This window comes from Capra hircus, chromosome 2, assembly GCF_001704415.2.
Source record: "Capra hircus breed San Clemente chromosome 2, ASM170441v1, whole genome shotgun sequence".
Lineage (NCBI taxonomy): Eukaryota > Metazoa > Chordata > Mammalia > Artiodactyla > Bovidae > Capra > Capra hircus.
In genome coordinates this window covers 86,401,255-86,424,871 of record NC_030809.1, presented here as the reverse complement: position 1 = coordinate 86,424,871, position 23,617 = coordinate 86,401,255, and the positions used below count along the sequence as shown (strand labels likewise).

The window sequence follows — 23,617 nt, the reverse complement described above, 5'->3', positions numbered from 1 at the left end:
AATATGGAAAATTAACCTGAATACTAACAATTATTGTTTGGTAGTCCAAATATCTTCTCATTTTTTAAAATATAAATATAAAATTTGATAAACAGCTGTGTAATTTTCAGTTCATTTCAGTTGCTCAGTCATATCCTACTCTTTGCAGCCCCATGGACTGCAGCACGCCAGGCTTCCCTGTCCATCACCAACTCCTGGATCTTACTCAAACTCATGTCCATCAGGTCAGTGAAGCCATCCAACCATCTCATCCTGTGTCCCCTTTTCCTCTCACCTTCTATCTCTCCTAGTATCAGGGTCTTTTCCAATGAATCTTTTGCATCAGGTGGCCAAAGTATTGGAGTTTCAGCTTCAGCATCAGTCCTTCTGATGAATATTCAGGACTGATCTCCTTTAGGATGGACTGGTTGGATCTCCTGCAGTCCAAGGGACTCTCAAGAGTCTTCTCCAACACCACAGTTCAAAAGCATCAATTCTTCATTGCTCAGCTTTCTTTATAGTCCAATTCTCACATTTATTAAAGTATAATTTGTACAAATTTAGTTCTATAGCATTGGGGTTCTTTGATCTTCCTTGAGAAATAATTCCTTAGATTGGAACATAAATACATGATTTATCTAAATATTTTGAAATAGTACTTTTACATTTTAAGTTGGTTCATCTGAAGTAGCATCTTTTAAGGTAGGAATTCATTTGTGTTTTCCATATTTGCATCAGTTCCAACTTTAATCTCCAATTGCAACATTACGTATGTGTGCATATGAACATGTGTGTGCACATATGTACAAATATTGATGTATAAATTTATAGTGCACAGGTTTATAATTTATCTCTTTTGTACAATTCTATAAACCCATATTAATATTGAACATTCTTAATTAATATATTTTTATAGAATTCTTGAAATCTGCTAAGTGGAGCTTCCCTTTTCAAGAGTGTTTTGGGTACTCTTGTGGTTTTATCTTATATATTAAATTTAGAAAAACATCTATAAAGCTAAAAAAATACTCCTGAATTTTCTTTGAAATTGTACATGATCTATAGGTTAAAGTAGGGAAAATTGATATTTTTTTATAATGAGCATTCCTATCCAATGTGTTCTATTCCTTAATATGTTTCATTATTATTGCTATTTACATAAAATATATATATTTCATGAAATTTGGACAAAGTATATTATAGGTTTAGTAACTGTAATTGTTGACATTAGGTTCATCTGCATGTGACAGAAAATCCAAAGATAATATTTCTAAACAAGATATAATTGTATTTCTTTCGCTTGTAAATTCTGGAGATAAATGTTTTTAGAACTCAGTTATCATTAACAAAAAATTTTACCCTAATGGTCCAAAATGACTGCTAGAACTCCAGCCTTTAGGTCTATATTCCAGGCAGTAGGAAGGAGACCAAATTGAAAAAAGAGATTTTTTTTTTTTAACTGTTAAGATCAGTGCTTAGAAATTGTACAAACACTTCTGATTATATCTCATTAAATGAAACTTGGTCAGGGGTGACTAGGAAATATAATCTTGGTCCAAAGAACAAAATGACCAACTAAGAATTATGCCTTCCATTGATACTATAGACTGAATGTTTGTGACACCTCAAAATTCCTCTGTTGAAATCCCAATCATCAAGCTGTTGGTATTAGAAGATGGGTCTTTTAGAGATGATTAGGTCAGGGGGTTGGGGCCCATAGGAGAAACCTTTATATGATACCCCAGAGAGCTCCCTTGCTCCTTCCACCATGTGAGGTCACAGTAAGTAGTCAGCTATCTGTGGACCAGTATCAGGCCCTCATTAGACATCAAAGCTGTCAGTGCCTTGATCTTGGACTTTCTAGCCTCCAGAACTCTGAGTAATGAATTTCTGTTGTTCCTAAGCCACTCAGTCTATAGAATTTTATTGTAGCAGCCCAAAGGGAGGAAATAAGTTACTATAAAGGAAGAGATAGTAATAAAAACCCAACATTACCTGTTCCTTGAGTTTTATTTTAATTAAACCACCTAAGTGTTAGAGAATTATTATACATATCATAGGAACAGCACTCAGCCAATGACTGATGGAAATAAGTCTATAAATGCCAGGTTCCTTTGCCACATTGATGTATTATTCTGTTGCAGAAAGAGGGACCCCCTCCAGGGCCTGAAACTGGGCTCTTGTCTAACACTCAGAAATGAATTGTCCGAGGAGACACATACACTGACAAAGCAAGAGATTGTATTGGGAAAGGGCACCCGGGTGGAGAGCAGTAGGGTAAGGGAACTCAGGAGAACTGCTCTGCCATGTGGCTCGCCATGTTGGGTTTTATGGTGATGGGATTAGTTTCTGGGTGGTCTTTGGCCAATCATTCTAATTCAGAGTCTTTCCTGGTGGCACATGCATCGCTCAGCCAAGATGGGTGCTAGCAAGAGGGATTCTGGGGAGTGGACGGACACATGGTGTCTCCTTTCGACTTCCCCGGACTCTTCCGGTTGGTGGTGGCTTTGGTGGCTTATTAGTTCCTTATTCCTTATCAGGATCTCCTGTCATAAAGCAACTCATGCAAATGGTTACTATGGTGCCTGGCCAGGGTGGGAGGTTTCAATCAGTGTGCTTCCCCTAACAACTCTATGGTGCATGTTATACAGACCCCGAGATTTCCTCAGCAAAAGTAAACAACTTGCTTGATCATTCCAACTTTAATGACTGCCTTCTCTTCCGTGTGCCACTTTTACTCTCTCCTACCAATGATTCCTGGGATCAAATCCAAAATGGACTTCTCTCTCTGAGATGGACACATATGTCTATGTGTCTATAAGCATATATATATATATATATATAAAATTTTTACAAAGTACATTAAAGGTCTTCAGCTTATAGGCAGTAACTGTAATGGTTCTATATGTCTGTTTGCATATATACATAATGTACATGCGTTTTCTACTGGAAAAGTAATCTTTAAAGCTTAATTTTCAAGAAGAGAATAACAACTTTAAGAATCATTACTTTTATAAGTGTTCTACATCCTGAATAGGTTAAAGAAATTGTTTTCAGTTCAAAAGTTTTTAGATAAATTCATTATCATTTTCACATAGATCAAATATAGGCACACCTCAGTTGATTTCTAGGGGGTAATTAATTTTTAGCTTAAAACCAAAGAACATTAACATGCAGAGGATTTTAGTAATCATGACCAGAGAGATGCTGATGATTTCGAGCAGAGAGAGTTCTGTTCATTAATGTACTCATAGCAGAAAACAGCCATCTTTTCACATGAGCCTGTTTTGTAGGTCCCTGGCTTCTCCTGTGGCTTTGTTAAACACAGGAATCTTAAATGGGCTTATTGACTTTTCCAATCCATATTAGCATAACTCTCTTGTGTAAATAGCTGGTAGTAGGGACTTGCAGCATTCCACTGTTAGCAACACTTACTGAAATCAGTAATAGAACAGTGGGAGTAAAATCACAGAGGGGTAGAAAAGCTAGCACACTAAAATATTAAAGTCTAACTGTGAAAAGCTTACCATGATACTTTTTTCCATATCAAAATGCATTTTAAACACTTTTTGAATATTATTATAATTAACCATAGTAGCTTTGTAAGCAGTTCCTTTTGTAAGCGAAAAACCTACCATGACTTAGAGGTTACTAGTTTTTGACATGGAGCTCTTAAGTGGATAATTATATGTATTGAGAGGTGATGCTCACTTGACCACTTGGTGTTTTGGTTTAGGCCAAGGGGAAACAATGCAGGTAAACTGTTTTTATTTATAATGTAACAGATATTGCTATTGTGACTCCATTTCTCAGGCATAGTTGGTTAACTAAATCTTTATTTCCAGCAACTGCAGTGTTCTTCTCTTCCTTGTTCTTGGAAAATTAAAAGCTTCTACCTTAGCGAAGTGAATGATACATTATCCACTCGCTCTAAATTGAACCCATTTGGAGCTATTTGCATCTTGCAGAACCTACAGCTGAGTGCTGTGCGCAGAGGTGTAATGAGTGGTTGTCACAACACACTGGAGGTGGCCCCATAACAAAATGATCCCCTGTCAATCCCCTCACAGGAAATGCTTTGGCAACCTGTAATTCGGCCCCAGTATTAACATCCTGCCTGGGTTTTGTTAAATGGCACTTTCTAGGAAGTAGATCTGGGGAACTTGTATTTAATAATGTTTTAAGAGGAATATTTGATGGAAGTTTTAGAAAGCATCACATGGGGTTAACCGTGATTTATCATTTGTTTCTAATTAAAGGACCTAATCTCTTATCACTGAAGCAGTCAGTTTTTTTTATACTAAAGGCACAGATGTGAATGGAAACATATTAATGAGATGTCATACTACATAGTCATTTAGTGTTTTGTTTAACTTAAACATAGCAGAAAATGTGTGTCTAAGTAGACACATGTAATGACATCCTGATATAATTATAATTTCCTGTATTTGCATAATCTTCAGTAAAATTCACTCTAGGTTCACCTTGCATTGCTAATTTCATTTCCCAAATCTGCCTTTTCAGAAAATTAAAGGAAAGCCAGACCTAAAGTACTACAGAAGCAGAAAGGGGCTTATTGTTAGTTTCCTTCAAATTAAAACTGGAATTGTAATTTAAATATAAGAGTGACAGGTATTCTAAAAAAGTGACAGGAACCATTCAAATTGACAGAAAATTTTGCGTTTCCTGAAGCTATTTAAAATCTTCTGTGCTAAATCATCCCAGGAGCTTGGCAGATCTTCATTCTGAGCTGGAGCTGAAATGTGACTTCTGGGTCTGAGAATCTGTGTTTGATCAAGTGCCCTGGTGTGCCCAGGTCCAAGATTCCGTGAGCTGTAACTTCCAAGGGTCAGGTAATTGAACACTGAAAGAGGCATCAAGAACAAGCATATTTAACCACCCCCTGGTGTGTCCCACATGACTCTCTATTAGCCCAGCAAGACAGTGCTGGATGTGGATTAAAATCAGGTGAGCTCAAGATAGGTTGAGGATGTGTAAAGACACTAAAATTAGACACCTAACTCAGATTATCAGTGTGGTTGCCCATAGGAAAGCCTAATTATTCTAAAGCCTAGTTAAAATATACTTCAGAAAATATCTTTCATGTTTTGTCTACATGGTATGTTGTGCTTCAGGGATCCCATTCATTTAGTGGGGAAAAAGAAAAAAGTACTCATTGAGCCTTACCAGCAACCAGACATTGCTAGGAACAAAATTATGAGTTTCTCTACTCATATATAACACCAAATATATTTTTACATGCACAAGTTGCTTTTAGTAATGCAAATAAAACAAATGGTGCTTTTTCACAAAGATGGGAAATAATCCAATGGACTGTTTTTTTCTTTCTGCTAACTCTGTTGTCCCTTTAGTTGTTCTTAAGCTCACCTAGGTTCTACATAATAGCTTTGATGGTCTCACTTGGCTACACACAAGTACTGCTCATGCTCAGTTAGATACAAAATAACCTATCAGATTAAAAGGGAATGGACTTTATAGTTTAAAAGTGCAACCCATATATGACATGCAGACATGGTTGATTAATTCTGTAAAAGGTGACAACCAGCAAGAATATGCAAATGTTAAAACTAGTAGTTCAGAAGTTTTATTGCACGGAAATTGTATATTAAAATTTCATGTAAATGTAGATTCTTGTTCCCAATCCTAAGGGATTTCAACTCAGAAATTTTGAGCCTTGACTGGGATTCTGCTTTTCCACAGGCTCCAAAGATTATTAGGACTTGGTACATGACCAGGCTTGAAATAGTCTGTTCAGTTGTCAGTTTTTGTATTAAAGTTGTTTGGTGAAAACTCATTGTAAATTGTAATATAATTGACAAAGTGGTATTTTATTCATATATGCAGAATGAGAGCTAATATATGTTCCTTTTCATTTATTTAATAAGGAATGTTCAAGTTTACATTTGTAATTCCCAGAAGACAGAAAAAATTATTTTTTGGTGATTTTTTAATACATTTTACCATTTTGGTTGTTTATAGGCAAGCCTAGCACACACTATATACATGGGGCCAAGGTGCTACTCAGTATTAGAAAAAAAAAATCAACTTGGAAATTAAATCAAACAATTTTGTGATTGACAGTTGTGGCAGATTTTCTTCGTCCTTATAAAGTTTTGAAATTCTTTGAATTTTAATGAAAGCCAATTTTATTTTAGGTATACTTGAGAAGCATCATATTTTTAATTATTTTTATTTTAAATTGAAATAGTTATTGATATAATTCACATGCATTTGTAAGAGATTAAATAAGAAGATCCTGAACCCAGGGCTGCTGCATTGCAGGCAAATTCTTTACAGTTCAAGGCACCAAGGAAGCCCAAATATTTACCTAGTTTCCCCCAGTGGTAGCATCTTGCAGATTTATAGTAGCACACTATAACCAGGATATAGATATTGGTACAGTTCACAGGTTTTCAGATTTCCCCACTTTAACTGTGTTTGTGTGTGTGCATAATATTTTTTAGTAGTATCCCATCATTATATACTTTCTCACTTTTGACACTTTGTACTACTTTTCTTTTATAATAAAATCAGAGAATATAAACTAACTTAAGAGGACATATGAGAAATCACCGCCCAGCTCTAATAATGAGGGTGAAATCCAGTTGTATAGTCATTATATGTTTCTTCTTCTCCCCTCAGAGGAAAACACCACCCCATATTCAATACTTTAATATTTTACTACATATATAGTGAAGGAAAGGAAGCCATGGTCTGCTGAAGTCCATGGAGTCACAACGAGTTGGACACAACTTAGTGACCAAACAAAAATAACATATTCGTATATAGTTAGATACAAGCACTATATGTTAAAGTTTTTGAAGTGTCAGACTGTGAACAAATGGCATCATAAAGTACCTATGGCATCTGAATGTAAGCATAACATGTTGTGTGTTCCTTTTGTTGAGCCTTGAAATCATTTTCATTTAACCATGATTATAGCAGATGCAATGAATATTCCCATTCATGGGTGGATGTCGAGTTTCTCAGTATAGTAGTGGACTTTTCAGATACTAGGTTAAGTGAAAGTCACTCAGTTGTGTCTGACTCTTTGCGACCTCATGGCCAATATCCAGGCCAGAATACTGGAGTGGGTAGCCTTTCCCTTCTCCAGGGGATCTTCCCAACCCAGGGATCAAACCAAGGTCTCCCACGTTGCAAGCAGATAGTTCACCAGCTGAGCCACAAGGGAAGCCCACTAGGGTAAGGGCATGGTCAACTTTCCTGAATATTAGTAAACAGTTCTTTCTATTGGCTGTACATTTACAGTTAGTAGAAGTATATTGGAGTTCCTGTTTGTCTATATCGTTGCACTAACTTTTAAATTCTTTTTCTGTAAGATAGGCCCTATACTTTTGCATTCAGTCAGTTTAGTTCCTCAGTTGTGTCTGACTCTTTGTGACCTGTGGACTGCAGCACACCAGGCTTCCCTGTCAATCACCAAGTCCTGGAGCTTGCTTGAACTAATGTCCGTTGAGTCAGTGATGCCATCCAACCATCTCATCCTTTGTCGTCCCCTTCTCCTCCTGCCTTCAATGTTTCCCAGCATCAGGTTCTTTTCCAGTCAGTTTTTCACATCAGGTGGCCAAAGTATTGGACCTTTAACTTCAACATCAGTCCTTCCAATGAATATTCAGGGTTGATTTCCTTTAGGATTGATTGACTGGTTTGATTTCCTTGCAGTCCAAGGGACTGTGAAGTCTTCTCCTATACCACAATACCAGTTTTGCATTAGAAAACCTCAATTTCCTCGCATAAAATTTTGTGAAATTTGTGCAAAATCTGTTCTTTGGTTAATAATACTGTATCACTTATAAATTTCCAGGTTTTTTATACCATAGTATTTCCCTATATTCTCAGAATTGTATTAGAAGTTTCAAGCTTCATTCAATTTTTTTTAAATCACTAAGATAATAAATTTTCTAGACTTTTAGCAGTAATACTAGATGCCAAAATACATGGAAGTATATCAAAGTTTTCAGTAAACATAAATTAGAAATCTAGCTGTCTATTCACACTAAGTCAAACAAATGGTATCAAAATGTCATAAATATTTTAGCTAGGAAAAATTATAAATTTTCTAGCATATATTATACATGCTATATATATATACACACACACACACCCACACACACACACACACACCCACACAAGCTTTTTTGCTATGCTTCATAAAGGCTTGAGAAAGAACAACAATAACAAAAAACAGAGAAATTGGAAAACATAAACTAAATGAAATGAATATGAAATAGAAAAAGTGAAACAAACTAGATAAAAGTAAAAGTCCATCACATAATCCAGTTGTTTTTAAACATGGCTGCTCATTGGAAACATATCTAGAGCTTTGGAGAAGAAAGCAATACCTGGGCATTTTGAGAATTTGATATTGAAACTCCAACTAAAAATCTTAACTTATCTACTTAATAATAATTATATACTGGACCTATAAAAATAGAAAACCTCAATTCTCACATTTGTAAAATAATACTATCTACTTCACAAGTTGTGATTAGTTCTAAATATGAAAATCCATATGAAAGCACTTGGCATAGTTTCTGGCACCTGAAAGAAATTCAAACATTTTATATCAAAATGTGAAAAAGTACAAAGTGTTCTGCTTTAAACTGGATCAATCAAGATGTCTCCTTAGGTGATATTTGTTGTTGTTGTTATTAAATCTCTCAGTCATGCCCAACTCTTTGTGACCTCATGAATTGCAGCATTTCAGGCTTCCCTGTCCTTCACTATCTCCCGGAGCTTGTTCAAACTCATATCCGTTGAGTTGGTGATGCCTTCCAAGCATCTCATTCTCTGTCACTCCCTTCTCCTCCTGCCCTCAATCTTTCCCAGCTTCAGAGTCTATTTCAATGAGTTGGCTCTTCTCATCGGGTGGCCAAAGTATTGGAGCTTCAACTTTAGCATCAGTCCTTTCAATGAGTAATGAATCCCATGAACAGTATGAAAGGGTGATATCTTTGGTGTTAATTAATTAAAACCCCTTTTATTGCTGTTGATGGTTAAACATGATATTTAATAACAACAGGCTCATGCAATCTAGTACTGCTTCTGGCTGTTCTCACACCCTCAGACTATTGTAAATAGTGCAGGAGGCACAGGAGACTCTGATTCAATCCCTGGGTCAAGAAGATCCCCTGGAGAAGGAAGTGGCAGTTGGCTTCAATATTCTTGCCTGGAATATTCCACAGACAGAGGAATAAATAATACTCTTCCAACTACCTAAAAGTCTTTAACCTAGTCCTACCTTAGTAAACATGAGATTGTCAGACTGTCAGAATTATAAAAATGCAACGACCTTGTGAGCATCCAGAAGAGGTGGTCCTCTAACAGAAGACTTCAGGCAAATAGATGGAAGGGCAAGGATAATTGAATGAGTTATGAGGTTACCTTGAGATTCCAGAATCCTCTCATATCCTGAGGACATGCCAAGGACATAGTTTCTGGGGACAAATTTGGTTTGATCTATAGTCACACTTTTGGCTATCTAGGATTGCTTTTGTTGTCCTGAGCAGAATGTACATCCATTGAAGAGAGAAATAGATCTCTAGCAGAATGAAGCCTCGCTGTGAATATGAGGTTCATGAATAGGGTTTAATAGCTCAAACTATTAGAATGATTAGGAATCTAGTATATTTTCAAAGATGAACAATAGTATCTTTGCTCAAATATTAGCAGACTTCATCAGAGAAAATTTTTCTGGAAGTAGTCAGCAGAAATAAGCAGACAATAATGTTGCTGAGAGAATGGCCTCTGAAATCAGAAAGCTGTGCCAGATACCAGTTGTGTGATCCTGGAGAAGTTATGTAATCCCTTTGTCAGTTTTCTCATCTTTAACAGTATTTACAATGTGAGTTTATTACGAGGATCAAGTAGGATATTTTATCAAAACAAAAAAGTATGCATGGTAAATTTTAACTTATCCACCAGAAAGGTCTCCTGAAGGGGAATGTCTAAACTATATAGAATTTCAGTCACAAGGAGTAATTCCATGCTGACTTGGAAGTAACAAAAGCTAGAGAGAAACCCACCAAGCCACATTAGACTTCAAAAAAGCTCAATCAAGTGTGTGAGACTAAGTGTGACAGAATGGACAAAATGAAGTTTTATGCATTCAGAATTTCAAAACCTCAGAAAGAATGAGAGAAACTCCCAACTGCCAAGGCCAGTTATTTGGAGGTGATCAGCCAGGTTCCTGGAAGGCAACAAAAAGCACCCACTTCTGGGGTTTTGAAGACACTTTTCTATTAGGGTATCATTGCTTTATAATGCTGTGTTAGTGTCTGCTGTACAACAAAGTTAATCAGTTGTATGTGTACATATATCCCCACTTTTTTTTGGATTTCATTCCATTTAGATCACTATAGAGTAATAAGGAGAGTTCCTTGTGCTATAGAACAGGTTCTCATTAGTTATCTTTTTTATTCGTATTGATGTATATATGTCAATCCCAGTTTCCCAAATCATCCCAAACATCCTTGCCCCACTTAGTGTCCATGGTGTTCTCTACATCCGCGTCTCTATTTCTATCTCACAAACAGGTTCACTGGTACAATTTTTTCTAGAATCTGCACATTAATATACAATATTTGTTTTTCTTTTTCTAACATATTTTACTTTATATGACAATCTCTAGGTCTATCCATGTCTCTACAAATGACCCAATTTCATTCTTTAATTGTTGAGTGATACTCTGTTGTGTGTGTGTGTGTGTGTGTGTGTGTGTCGTTCGGTTGTATCACGACCTTTTGCGACCCCATGAACTGTAGCCTGACAGGCTCCTCTGTCCATGGAATTCTCCAGAAAAGACTACTGGAGTGGGTTGCCATTCCTTCCCCAAGGGATCTTCCTGATCCAGGGATCGAATGCAGGTCTCCTCTTAGATGGCCAGGTCGATGCCCGTGTAGGGGATGATGCCCAGAACCCGCGTGGGGCCCTTCTAACTCCAGAACCACCACTCACAGTCCAGCAGCCTCTTTTACTTCCTGTCAGGCAAAGGGTCAGCCACGTCTTCAGGGCCTCCATGGGGTAGATGATGGATTGGGATGTGGTGCCAGCCAGGGAGCCAGCCACAAAGCACTCTTGCACATGCAGTGTCTGCTGTTGCCCCTGGATGGCCCGCTTGATCTGCTCATAGGCCATGAACTTGATGGCCAACTCAGGTGCAATCTTAAGCACGTTAATCCCGTTGCCACGCCACAGGGGGTTCATGCCCCTCTCTTGGATCATGCTCCTTCTGGAGGCCCCCTCTAGGATGTTCACCCAGTTAGTCTTGGAGGCGTGGATCTGCATGAAGACCTTGAGATGGTCCAGAGGGGCTGTGCCTCTAAGGACATGGCACCTGCCACCACGTCCACCACCAGCTGCTTCCACCACACCCCAGTCAGCTTCTCCTGCTCCAAGAACTCATCCAGGATTGTCAGGCACTTGCCAATTTCCAGGACCATGGAATGCTTCTAGAAATACAGCACGTCTTACATGTTCTCCAGCGAATGCAACAGGAACTGGTCACGCCACTGCTGCCAGTCAATGGTCATGGTGCTATCTATCACGTGTCTATGCTGTGCAGGATTTTCTCTGCCTGCTCCAGCTAGATGGAAATGCCTAGGGCTCGGAAACTCTGCTGGATCTCAGAGACGTTGAAATGACCATCCCTACTGTGGTCCAGACTGGAACAGAAGTAGAAGGCGTTGTCCCTGCTCCTGCAGGTCAACGATAAACTCCTCCAGGTCAAGGCCATCGTCTGGGTCAGCGTCACCCTCAGGGGAGATGCCCTGTTGGGTGCCGTGGTCTGGGTGGCCCCCACCCAGCCAGGCCAGTCCCTGGAGCAACTTGCGGATGTCCACGCAATCATGCTTATTACAGTCCAGCTCCTTGAAGAGAAGACCCCAGCCCTGACGCCGCTTGGCATTGCCCCATCCCCACCCTCACCCCCAACCCCACCCCTACCCCTCCCTACACGGCACCTGGCCACGGAGGTGAAGGGAGGCCCAGCGATGGCCTCAGCCACTGCTTGACAGCTTCCCCTCCCTTCCCTTTCCTGGGGCCCTGCCAGCCTCAGCGCTGCCTGCCGGGCCCTGGCACTTGTAGAAGGCAGTGACTGTATATATATATATATATATATATATATATGTATACACACACACACACACATCTCCTTTATCCATTCATTTGATGGACATTTATGTTGCTTCCACTGTAAATAGTGCTGCAATGAACTACGGAGCTTCCTTAAAAAGTGAAAATTGAATTATCATATGACCCATCAATCCCACTTCTGGGCATATACCCAGAGAAAATCAAAATTTAAAAGGAGACTTTATTGAAGGAGATATTTACAGTGGTATAAGTAACGTTAAAGAAATTCACAAAGAATGGGAACAGGAAGGGAGTAATGAGAATGAGAAACCACTGCTATCCAGGGGGTGAAGAGGCAAGGGAGGGACTGGTGTTTTCAGAGCTTAGCGAGAGCTAGAGCCTCCAGAAAGAAAGGCCTGATGGAAGCTGTGGCTGAAAAACAGCTCCTCAGAAATCCAATTTAAAAATCACCTTGAGTTACTATTAAATAGAAAGTTGTGATTATGTCTCTCTATAATATTTAAGCCTAGATTTTGCAGTTTTAACAAGACCTCAAGTGATTGCTGTGCTATTGGGGTTCCATCCTTGGGCCATGCTATAAGAAGCAAGGACACAGAGAAACTTAATCACTGCCACATCCAAGACATATAAGCAGAGAAGCATCTAGCTCCCTGGCAGCCCAGATGTTAAAAGAGTCTGCCTGCAATGTGGGAGACCCAGCTGATCCAGGAGATACCCTGGAGAAGGAAACGGCAATCCACTCCAGTACTCTTGCCTGGGAAATCCTATGTATGGAGGAGCCTGGCAAACTACAGTCCATGGGGTCACAAAGAGTTGGACTTGACTGAGAGACTTCACTTCACTGTTGTGACTTCACTTCTGCAGTTTTAACAAGTCCTCAAGTGATTTTCATGCTATTGGGGTTCCAGTCTTGGGCCATGCTATAAGAAGCAAGGACACAGAGAAACAGTACTGCCACATCCAGGGCGTATAAGCAGAGAAGCATCTGAAAAAAAATGTTCCTTGTTCATGTGTTAATAGCTGATGAACCTTTCCATCCTCTACCCTATGGAAACTGTATATAGGGTAGAGTTTCCTGATGTAAACTGGATTCAGAGTAGATGAGATCAAAAATCCCTTTTTCTTTACATAATACTATACTATAAAATGTATGGATGTGAGAGTTGGACTGTGAAGAAGGCTGAGCGCCAAAGAATTGATGCTTTTGAACTGTGGTGTTGGAGAAGACTCTTGAAAGTCCCTTAGACTGCAGGAGATCCAACCAGTCCATTCTGAAGGAGATCAGCCCTGGGATTTCTTTGGAGGGAATGATGCTGAAGCTGAAACTCCAGTCCTTTGGCCACCTCATGCCAAGAGTTGACTCATTGGAAAAGACTCTGATGCTGGGAGGGATTGGGGGCAGGAGGAGAAGGGGACAACAGAGGATGAGATGGCTGGATGGCATCACTGACTTAATGGTCGTGAGTCTGAGTGAACTCCGGGAGTTGGTGATGGACAGGGAGGCCTGGCGTGCTGCGATTCATGGAGTCGCAAAGAGTCGGACACGACTGAGCGACTGAACTGAACTGAATACTATAAAACTCATTTACCCAAAACTAAAATTAGATTTATGGAAGTGAACAGAACATAAAGGAAAACATGATTTCTAACGCAGTTTTAAAACACATTGCCATGAAATAAGCATCCTGTCTTCAAAACTTACTACATTAGGCTTAGAGAAATAATGGAAAATATACAAACCAAAATACTGTAGCACCTATTTCTGGATAATAGAATATCAGAGATTTGTATTTTCCTCTTGTTTAGAGCTTTCCCCCCATCCCCCGCCCCACTGTTTCTATACTCAACATGTATTATAGCAAAAACAAGATAAATTTAAAAATGGACAAATATAGATATTTGATAATATTTAAATTCAAAAGTTGCTTTCTGCATATAGTTCTAAGTGACAGATACCTCTAATATTTTGAGAAAAATATTTAAAACATGACTCATTATATTACTCACATGTGTAAAGCTTCTAGAGTATCATAGTAAAATAAACTTTTGTACCATAAATGAATCATCAAAGTTGAGATTGAAAGCTTCTATAGAGAAAATGGGTTGCTGGAGAAACAAACACAATGCATCACTTATTACAGATGATTCTTTACCTGATCAGGCAAACATGAGTGTTACTCTGTCGAAAGAATAGAGGAGAAAAAGACCATGAGCTATTACATGTACAAAAGAAAAGCTCTTTTATTTCCACCTGTGGGATTATCCTATGATTTAACATTTGGCTCTGTTCTTTCCAATCTCTCATCCCAATAAGACAGTACTTTTTATAGCTGTAATAGTCATTATTATTATTATTTTTTTTAGGCTACCCACTCCAGTATTCTTGGGCTTCCCTTGTGGCTCAGCTGGTAAAGTATCTGCCTGCAATGGGGGAGACTTGGTTTGATCCCTGAGTTTGAAGGGTCCCCTGGAGAAGGGAAAGGCTACCCACTCCAGTATTCTGGCCTGGAGAATTTCATGGATTGTATAGACTGTGGTGTCACAAAGAGTTGGATATAACTGAGTGATTTTCACTTTCATTTCCAGAACTTTTAACTTCTGTTTTGACATAGCTTCCAAGTTTCTTTAATATTTCTGAGAATTTTGATATGGTTCTTCTGTTAATATCTACCATTCAAAGTAAAGGGATGGTGAAGGAGGGCCGAGGAAGTTACAGAAAGTTTTATATATATATATATATATATATATATATATATATATCTCCAAGAAAGAGGCCACTGTATCTCCTATTTTCTTATGTGGGAAAATATGCATAAGTGAGATTAAATCTGAATAAATAAAGGAGAGTCAGAAAATCATTCTCAATGTCAATATCTTCAAAGTCTTGACAGAAAATTATTTACTCTCAAACTTAGGATCTTATATATAGTCAAATTGGCATTAAAATGACATGGCAAAGCAAAGCCTTTTCCAGAAAAGTGAAGATTCAGAAAATTTCCCTGCCTAAAGCTGTGCCTGAAAGAAATTCTAAAACTGGTATTCCAGCAAACTAATTAAAAAAAAATTTTAAAAGGAAGATATGGAACTTAAGAAAGAAATTTGAAAGCTAGCAAAGAGTAAATACATAGCTAAGAATAATTTTTGTCATGAAAGTGAAAGTGTTAGTCATTTAGTCGTATCCAACTCTTTGCTACTCCATAGACTGTAGCCTGCCAGGCTCCTCTGTCCGTGGGATTCTCCAGGCAAGAATGCTTGAGGAGGTGTCATTCCCTTCTCCAGGGGGTCTTCCTGACCCAGGGACTGAACTAGTTCTCCTTAATTGCAGACAGATTCTTTACCATCTGAGCCACCAGGGAAGCATACAGAATTATAAAATTATTATTTCAGTAGCAATATCTCTTCTCCCAGCTGTAGATACTGGGAAGGGCTCTTTCCTTCCTTTCCAGTAGCATTTCCTTGGCCTCTACCTCAATTGCCTAATCACTGTGCTACGTTAATAAATACCATGGTAACACTACAATTGATGTATCTAAAACTAAATTCATCATTTCATAAATTTCATCACTCCTACTGAGTTCAATATTTTCTTCTGACTTATTCTCAGATCTTTAAGATAGCAGATGACTGCTGATTGCTTTCTATTTTGTAGTATTTCTAAGAATTTCTCCACAGGAAAGATGTGATTCCAATTACTGGTCAAAAGTCACTACAACCTAAGACAGTGTGGTGTCAGGCACCCATGAGAATACATACATTTTTCTTCTCTGGTAAAGGAAACCTTAACATTTGTACCTACCAGTACCCTAACTTGAGGTAACTGTAGAATGAGAGAGCCAACCATTGTATTTCTCTGTCTGACCTTCCCCAAGCTCCACTCATATCTAGGAACCCTAGAAGTTCTAACTGTCTCTAAATTGATTATTGGGATTTCCACAGGGACATCATATTAGGAACTAGCTCCTAACTGTGGAATATAAATCTTCTCCTGTTTTTCTCTGGTGGCTCATTATGATGATGCTTCCTGTTAACTAAAGGGATCACACCAGTGCCCGCATAGGTTTCCAGTGTACTGCTTAAATTCACAGAAGCCAAGTGAAGGCTACTGTTGCCTAAGGCCAGAATCTTGGATACCTTTGCCAACAACTCACATTTTCTCTAGTGCTGGTCCTAAAGAGATCACTGTCATTGCCAGCCTAGCTACTGCAGGCATCTGTACCTCAGCCATCTGCAATTGCCATGCTTGCTTTAGCTGTAAGACTTCCACAATGGTGAAACAGTGCTCTCAGAGTCCATGGGAGTGATAGAATAATGAGATTTATTCATTTATTCTACCCTTTCCTGAAGAGTCAGGCCTGAGTGCACAGGAGATAGGCCAGTGGAGACAGGGGTGAAGCCATATTATTTCTCTACGAAGCACTCTTGGTGAACACAGTCATCTTTTTTTGCACCGGTTCCACTCTCTTTCCCTCCATGTCCCTATACCCAGGATTCAAACAGTCCATCCAAACTGACTTATAAAGAGCCCATTTGACCCAGCCCTCAGATGAGTACAGATCTCCTTGAAATCTAAAATTATCTTCAAGCTGAATCTCTACCAAAAAAAGAAAAAGAGGGGAAAAGGACATTTAGAAAATTATTTCTGTTCTATCTGCTTTGTATTTCAGAAACTGCTCTCAAAATTAAGTTCAAAAAGAAAAAAAAAGGAAGAAACAGACGGAAATGCTAGTGATATGCTGAAAATAGTAAAAAAAAAAAAAATCAGAAAAACAAACAAATAAAAAAACCTGATGATCATACATGCATTAACTTTATAATAGTATTTACAAAATGGTAAGATAAAGCAGCTAGAAGGCATGCTGCCAGCGGGCTGCACAGCGCTGATTTCTGCAGTGCCAGTGAGTCTGTGCAGCAAATCTTTGGGAAAGAGAATGGTGGGGTCTAATGTTAGCAGCGGTAGAGCAGCCCCCTAGGGAAGGCCTATATAGATAACACAATAATAACTGCAGGGTGGACACCAGAGGTTACATGGCTGTTAGCTGCATTTGAGAAATCAATTAGGTAGGCCACTGAGAAGTTTAAACTGAAAAGAGAGTTATTTGATATTTTAGTAGAGAAACTCACTAGGATATATGTAGAGTTTAAGAAAAATGATATTGAGGAAAAATATTATTTTAGTATGAGTATACTCATATGAGGAGAAGGCAATGGCACCCCACTCCAGTACTCTTGCCTAGAAAATCCCATGGACAGAGGAGCCTGGTAGGCTGCAGTCCATGGGGTCGCTAAGAGTTGGACACTACTGAATGACTTCCCTTTCACTTTTCATGTGTTGGAGAAGGAAATGGCAACCCACTCCAGTGTTCTTGCCTGGAGAATCCCAGGGACGGGGGAGCCTGGTGGGCTGCCGTCTATGGGGTTGCACAGAGTCAGACACAACTGAAGTGACTTAGCAGCAGCATACTCATATGAGTGAGTATATGCATATACTCATATACTAGGAAACAGATTGTTTGAAATTTTAGGAGGAACTGAGGCAGATGCTAAGAGAAAGATATTTATCGCTTATGTAAAAATGGCTTCAGGAATACTTTTTTAAAATAATAAAAATGATGGATCAGGAATTAGAAGATTTAGAACTGAAATCAGATTGTTTTTCTTTGAGAGTATCAGTTTTCAGAACTGCAATTCTTGAATAAAAGTTTCTCTAAGTTGGATCTTGGGAGAGGTTGAAGAAGTGGTTATAAGAATAATTGTCAAAGAGCAGCCTTTTTAGTGAAAAACCCTTGCTTCCTTTGAGTTTTTTTTTTTTCATCTGTAAGGAAAAGAACATCTAACTTTCGAATATGGTTTTAGATTAAACAATGTACCTCAAACCACGTAGAGCTTCCCAGGTGGTCCTAGTGGTAAAGAACCCACCTGACAATGCAGGAGACTTAAAAGGTAAGGGTTCAGCTCCTGGGTTGGGAAGATTCCCTGACGGAGAGCATGGCAACCCATTCCAGTATTCTTGCCTAAATAATCCCATGGACAGAGGAGCCTGGTGTTGCTACAGCCCATTGGGTCACAAAGAGGTTGACTGAAGCGACTTAGCAAGAAAAACCAAATAAAATCACCTAACACCGATTTCTATTTGAGAACATCTATGCACTAAAATGACTTCCCTGCTAGCTCAGGTGGTTAAAAAAAAAAATCACTTGCAATGCAGGAGACCTGGGTTCAGTCCCTGAGCTGTGAAGATCCGTTGGAGAAGGAAATGGCTACCCACTCCAGTATTTTTGCCTGGAATATCCCATGGACAGAGGAGCCTGGCAGGCTATAGTCCATGGGATCATAAGAGTTGGACATGACGCAACTTAGTGACTAAACCACTACCACCATGCACTAAAAATACAATGGGTTTTTATTTTTTAATTATTTTCCCAAGTTAGTGTTTGAGAAGTTTCAAACATACAGGAAAGTTGAAAGAATGGTGCGGTAAACTGTGCAAACTCTTCACCAAAATTCTTCAATTCTTAACATTTGCTCATATTCATATTCCTTTATTGTGTTATAACTAAAATACCTTAGGATGCATTCATCTCCTAGAATAAGAATATTCTTCTGCATAACCACATGTTAAAATACTCTAGAAATTTAACATTGATCTTATTATATAAAATGGATCCCATATTTAATTTTCCCCATCACGATAATAATATCCTTTGTAACTTTTTTAAATCGTTTCTTTGTATTTTCAGTTTTTTACTTTGTTTTTATTCCAAAAAGCAATCAAGGATCATACACAGCATTTATTGGTTCCCAGCATTTTCCAATAGGATTGCTATATGGCACTAGTGGTAAAGAATCCACTTGCCAATGCAATAGACATGGGTTCGATCCCTAGTTTGGGAAGATCCCCTGGAGGAGGAAGTGGCAGCTCACTCCAGGAAGCTTGCCTAGAAAATTCCACAGATAGAGGACCTTGGCAGGCTACAGTCCCTAGGGTCACAAAGAGACACGACTGAGCACAGAGTGCATAAATAATAATTTCATTTCCAAATTAATAACACTGGTTTTTTAAGTCTCTAAGCCCACTTTCTTTCAATTTGGATTATCTGATTGTTGCCTCATGATTAGATTCTTGTTACAAATAGGAATTTTGGATTTTGGTTGGATAATGCTTTCTTAGTATTGTGTACTTCTCAGTCCTTCAACTATGGAGAAAAATATGTTTGTCCCATTATCAGGGAGACTGAATGATTTCAGGTGATGCTAGATTTCTCAATTATAAAGTTATTTTTGTTAAGGCAAGTTCATGTGCCAGATGCACAGAGAGACTAAACAAACTGAAATGCTGAAGTTTTGAGTAGAGAAAGGTAATTGCAGGCCATGAAAGGAGACAGGTGACTCTTGCCCTAAAAAGTCATGAACTCCCCAAAGGGTTTCAGCAAAGTACTTTTTTTTTTTTTGGCTGCACTAGGTCTTTGTTGCTGTGCAGGAGCTTTCTCTAGGTGCGGTGTGCAGGCTTCCCATTGTGGTAGCTTCTCATGTTGCCCAGCAAGGGCTCTAGGGCATGTGGGCTTCAGCAGTTACAGCTCCTGAACTCTGGAGCACAGAAGGAGTAGTTGTGGTTGACAGGCTTTGTTGTTCTGCAGCATGTAGAATCTTCCTGAACCAGAAACTGAACAGATTTCCCCTGCCTGTCACTTTTAAAAGCCAGGTGAGGGGAGGTGGGTCACAGGGTCTGTGATCAGCTTGTGCACAATTCTCTGATTGGCTGGTGGTGAGGTCGCAGTGAGGTGTCACAGGGGTTAGCATTCTCAGTCCTTAGGCTCCAGGAAGCCTGGGGCTATGTGTTCAGGGTCTTCAAGTCATTAACACCTTCCAGTGGGGGCAGGAGTTCAAGGCTACAAAACAACTCAAGAAATTTGCATCACATACTATAATCTGGGTACTTCAGAGAGGAGCTAAAGCAGAGAATGTAGAAGGCCTGTCCTGGGAAGACCCCCTTAAGGTCCTTCTAGGTTACACCTTTGCTTTTTCTAAGTATTAAGCAATATATGGCTGTGATAATATGTTTTTCATAAAAAGGGTATTGCAAAACTCTTTAAAAGACAATTTTTAAAAATACTTAAAACATGAAGCAAGTCAGTTTAAATATTATCTCTTACTCTCATTGCCATCCTCCCAGCTGAATAAATGTAATCTTTTTAGCCCTAATCTCTCGATATACTAGGGAACACTATAAATCCCAAGGTAGTCTCTTGCATAGAGATACTAGAAATTGGAATAAAAGTAGTTTCTGTATATAGGAGATGAAATGTTGTTTAAAATTGCACTTTCTAAACAAATACATTTGTGAGTTCTTGAATATTTATTTTCAGAAATGATTCAAAGTGTTGGTGCTGGAGGTGAGTGAAGCTGGCAGCTGCAGCTCTATTTCAAGGTCCTTTGGGATGGGTAATGCTGTGGTCATGACTCCGAAACACAACTTTCCCAGCCCCACTTCCTTCAATTATATGAAACTGGAACCTGTTTTATATCTCTTTGACTGACTGAAAGTCCCACTAATGTCAACACCATACCCCCAAACAACACACATGATCCTTAGAAAATAATAAGACAATCCACATTTTTCTGCTGAACTTCAATTTTTTTTTTTTTTTTTCTTGCTGGCTGATGGCAATAGCCTGTAACTCTACCTCAATCCTTTTTCTTAAAAAAACAAAAAAATCCCCACTAAATGCTGCCTGTCATTTGGTAACTTACCAAATGTTTCCATCTCTCTTTTCTTCCTTTTCCTTCCTACTCTATCAATGACTCAAATGCACATCTAAAAGTAAATTAAATGTATATCCATATATATTTTAAATTATAGAATATTCCTCACTTAGTGTATTATATTATAAAGCTAATTTAAATATATGAATATCAAAACTGGAGAAATTAATGTAATAGTTTTCAAAGTTTTTTATTGAAATATAATTGACATACAGCACTGTGCTGATTTTAGGTATGCAATATGATTTGCTGTTTGTATATATAGTAAAATGATAGCGCAGTAAGACCAGTTAACGTCCGTGTCCATCACCCCGCATAGTTACAACTTTTCCCTGTGATGAGCAATTTTAAGATCGCTTTCTTAGCAGTATTAATGACTATAGTCACCATGTGGTACACCTTCACACATTCTTCCTACTCATTCTCTCCCTTTCCTTGTTGATCTCATATCACTTCAATGGATTTAAATGGAAAAATTTGTTTCTTTTGAGATAAAAATAGACATGGGTCTTAAATATGGGCTTCCGTTTCCAACAGGTTAGGATCCTGCCTACTCCATCAGCCTTATCTTTTACTGTCTGTCTCATACACTTACCCTTCTTCCAGTTTCTTGAATAGGTGTTGCTCTCTCCTACTACAGGGATTTTACACATGTTATGTTATCTTCTGGAATATACCTCATTTTCTTCTGCTTCCTATTCTCATCTGGATAAATGGCCTCTTGAGTTCTTGTTATAGATTTTTAAAATAATTACCTATCCAAGCTTTTGTTAATTAATTAACTAATGTAGACATTAGTAAGATATTGTAACTAGTTTGAAAGAAATTTCAAAGAACACACTAAACTTACATGTATATATACACACCTATGTGCTGTATGTACTAGTTGTCTCAGTCTTGTCTGACTCTTTCAGGTTCTATGAACTGTAGCCCAGGCTTCCTTGGTAGCTCAGCTGATAAAGAATCCAAGTGCAATGTAGGACACCCTGGTTTGCTTCTTGAGTTGGGAAGTTCCCTTGGAGGGAAGTTCCCTTGGAACTCCCTTGGAGAAGGGATAGGCTACACACTCTAGTATTCTTCCACTTCCCTTGGTGGCTCAGATGGTAAAGAATACACCTGCAGTGTGGGAGACCTCGGTTTGATCCCTGGGTTGGGAAGATTCCTGGAGGAGGGCATGGCAACCCACCCCAGTATTCTTGCCTGGAGAATCCCCATGGACAGAGGAGCCTGGCAGGCTGCAATCCATGGGGTCACAAAGAGTCAGACATGACTGAGTAACTAAGCTCAGCACAACATAGTGGACAGTAAGCCAGATATAGAACATGCTTCTCTTAAGTCTCCTGCATAGGTAGGCAGTTTCTTTACCACTAGCGCCACCTGGGAAACCCATATATACCTCTACGTGTGTGTGTTTGAGTGTGTGTTGTGTTGTGTGTTTGGCTGTTTGCACATGCTTATTTACGGAGAGAGACAGGCAATGAAGAATGCTGAGATGAGTTTATAAAATTAGGTAAAGATGATCAGTATCCACAGGGCAACAATCAGTTGTATTCTACTGGATGAAATATGTTTGTATTTCTATGGACAAGAACCATTTGCATTATAATATGTGTTCTACAACTTATTAAACAGTGAAATGGCTCAAATATAATAAAAAGTGTAGATAATCTAGAGTGGTGCTCTGGTCATGACTTCCAGTGATCTTTTACGCTTCTTTCCAAGTCTGACCATTTTCCTCAATCATCTCCTCCATCATGATCATAAAATCTCAAAGCTTACTTCTCCAGGTAATAAGATTAAGATATTGAGATTACTGAAGTCATAAAGTAAATTCTCTTTGAAAGTTTTCAAGGGATATTAGATCAGATTTTTAAAAGCCTGTATAATTTGCTATCCCAAGGGAATAATACTAAGCCTAAGAAACTCCACCAGATTTCTCTCGCCATACATGTAAATTTTGATGAATGCCTTCCTTTGCTATGTCAGCAAATTTACTAATTTTCATGTCCTACACGACTTTCTTAATTCCTGCAAGGCTGGGACCTGGTAAGCCAGGTACCAGGCCAATTTTCCTAACGTCTTATTTGACATTGACTCCAGACATAAACGATTTTTTTTTTTTTTTAAAGTGCCTATCCTATTTGAGTTAATCAACATAAGTAAAGTTCCTTGGACTACAAGAAGATCAACCATTCCCCCCAAATGAAATCAATCCTGAATATTCATTGGAAGGACTGATGCTGAAGGTGAAACTCCGATACTTTGGCCACTTGAGGTGAACAGCTGACTCATTTGAAAAGACCCTGATGCTGGGAAAGATTGAAGGTGGGAGGAGAAGGGGACGATCGAAGATGAGATGGTTGGATGGCATCACCAACTCAATAGACATGAGTTTGAGTAAGCTCTGGGAGTGGGTGATGGACAGGGAAGCCTGGCCTGCTACAGTCCATGGGGTCACAAGAGTCAGACATGACTGAGCAACTGAACTGAACTGAATTGTCAAATACAATACTCCAGATAAGGTCTTGGTTATGCTATTGATTCCCCAAATTGTGTTATGATAAGATATGATAAATGAAAGACAGATTCTTATTGATCCCCAATAAATAATTATTTGCCAAAGTAATAAAAAGTAAGAAGATTTAGTAAGAGATTCTAGAAATCAGAATCAGACATGATTTTTAAATATTTTATTATAGTTTTTAAAAACATAATTATGCATTCAAGTTAAGTAGAAAGAGAA

At 38.6% G+C, this 23,617-nt stretch overlaps 1 pseudogene; it reads right to left on the bottom strand.

Annotated features, from left to right (window-relative positions):
• LOC102172012 lies at positions 10,955-21,527 on the bottom strand (annotated as a pseudogene).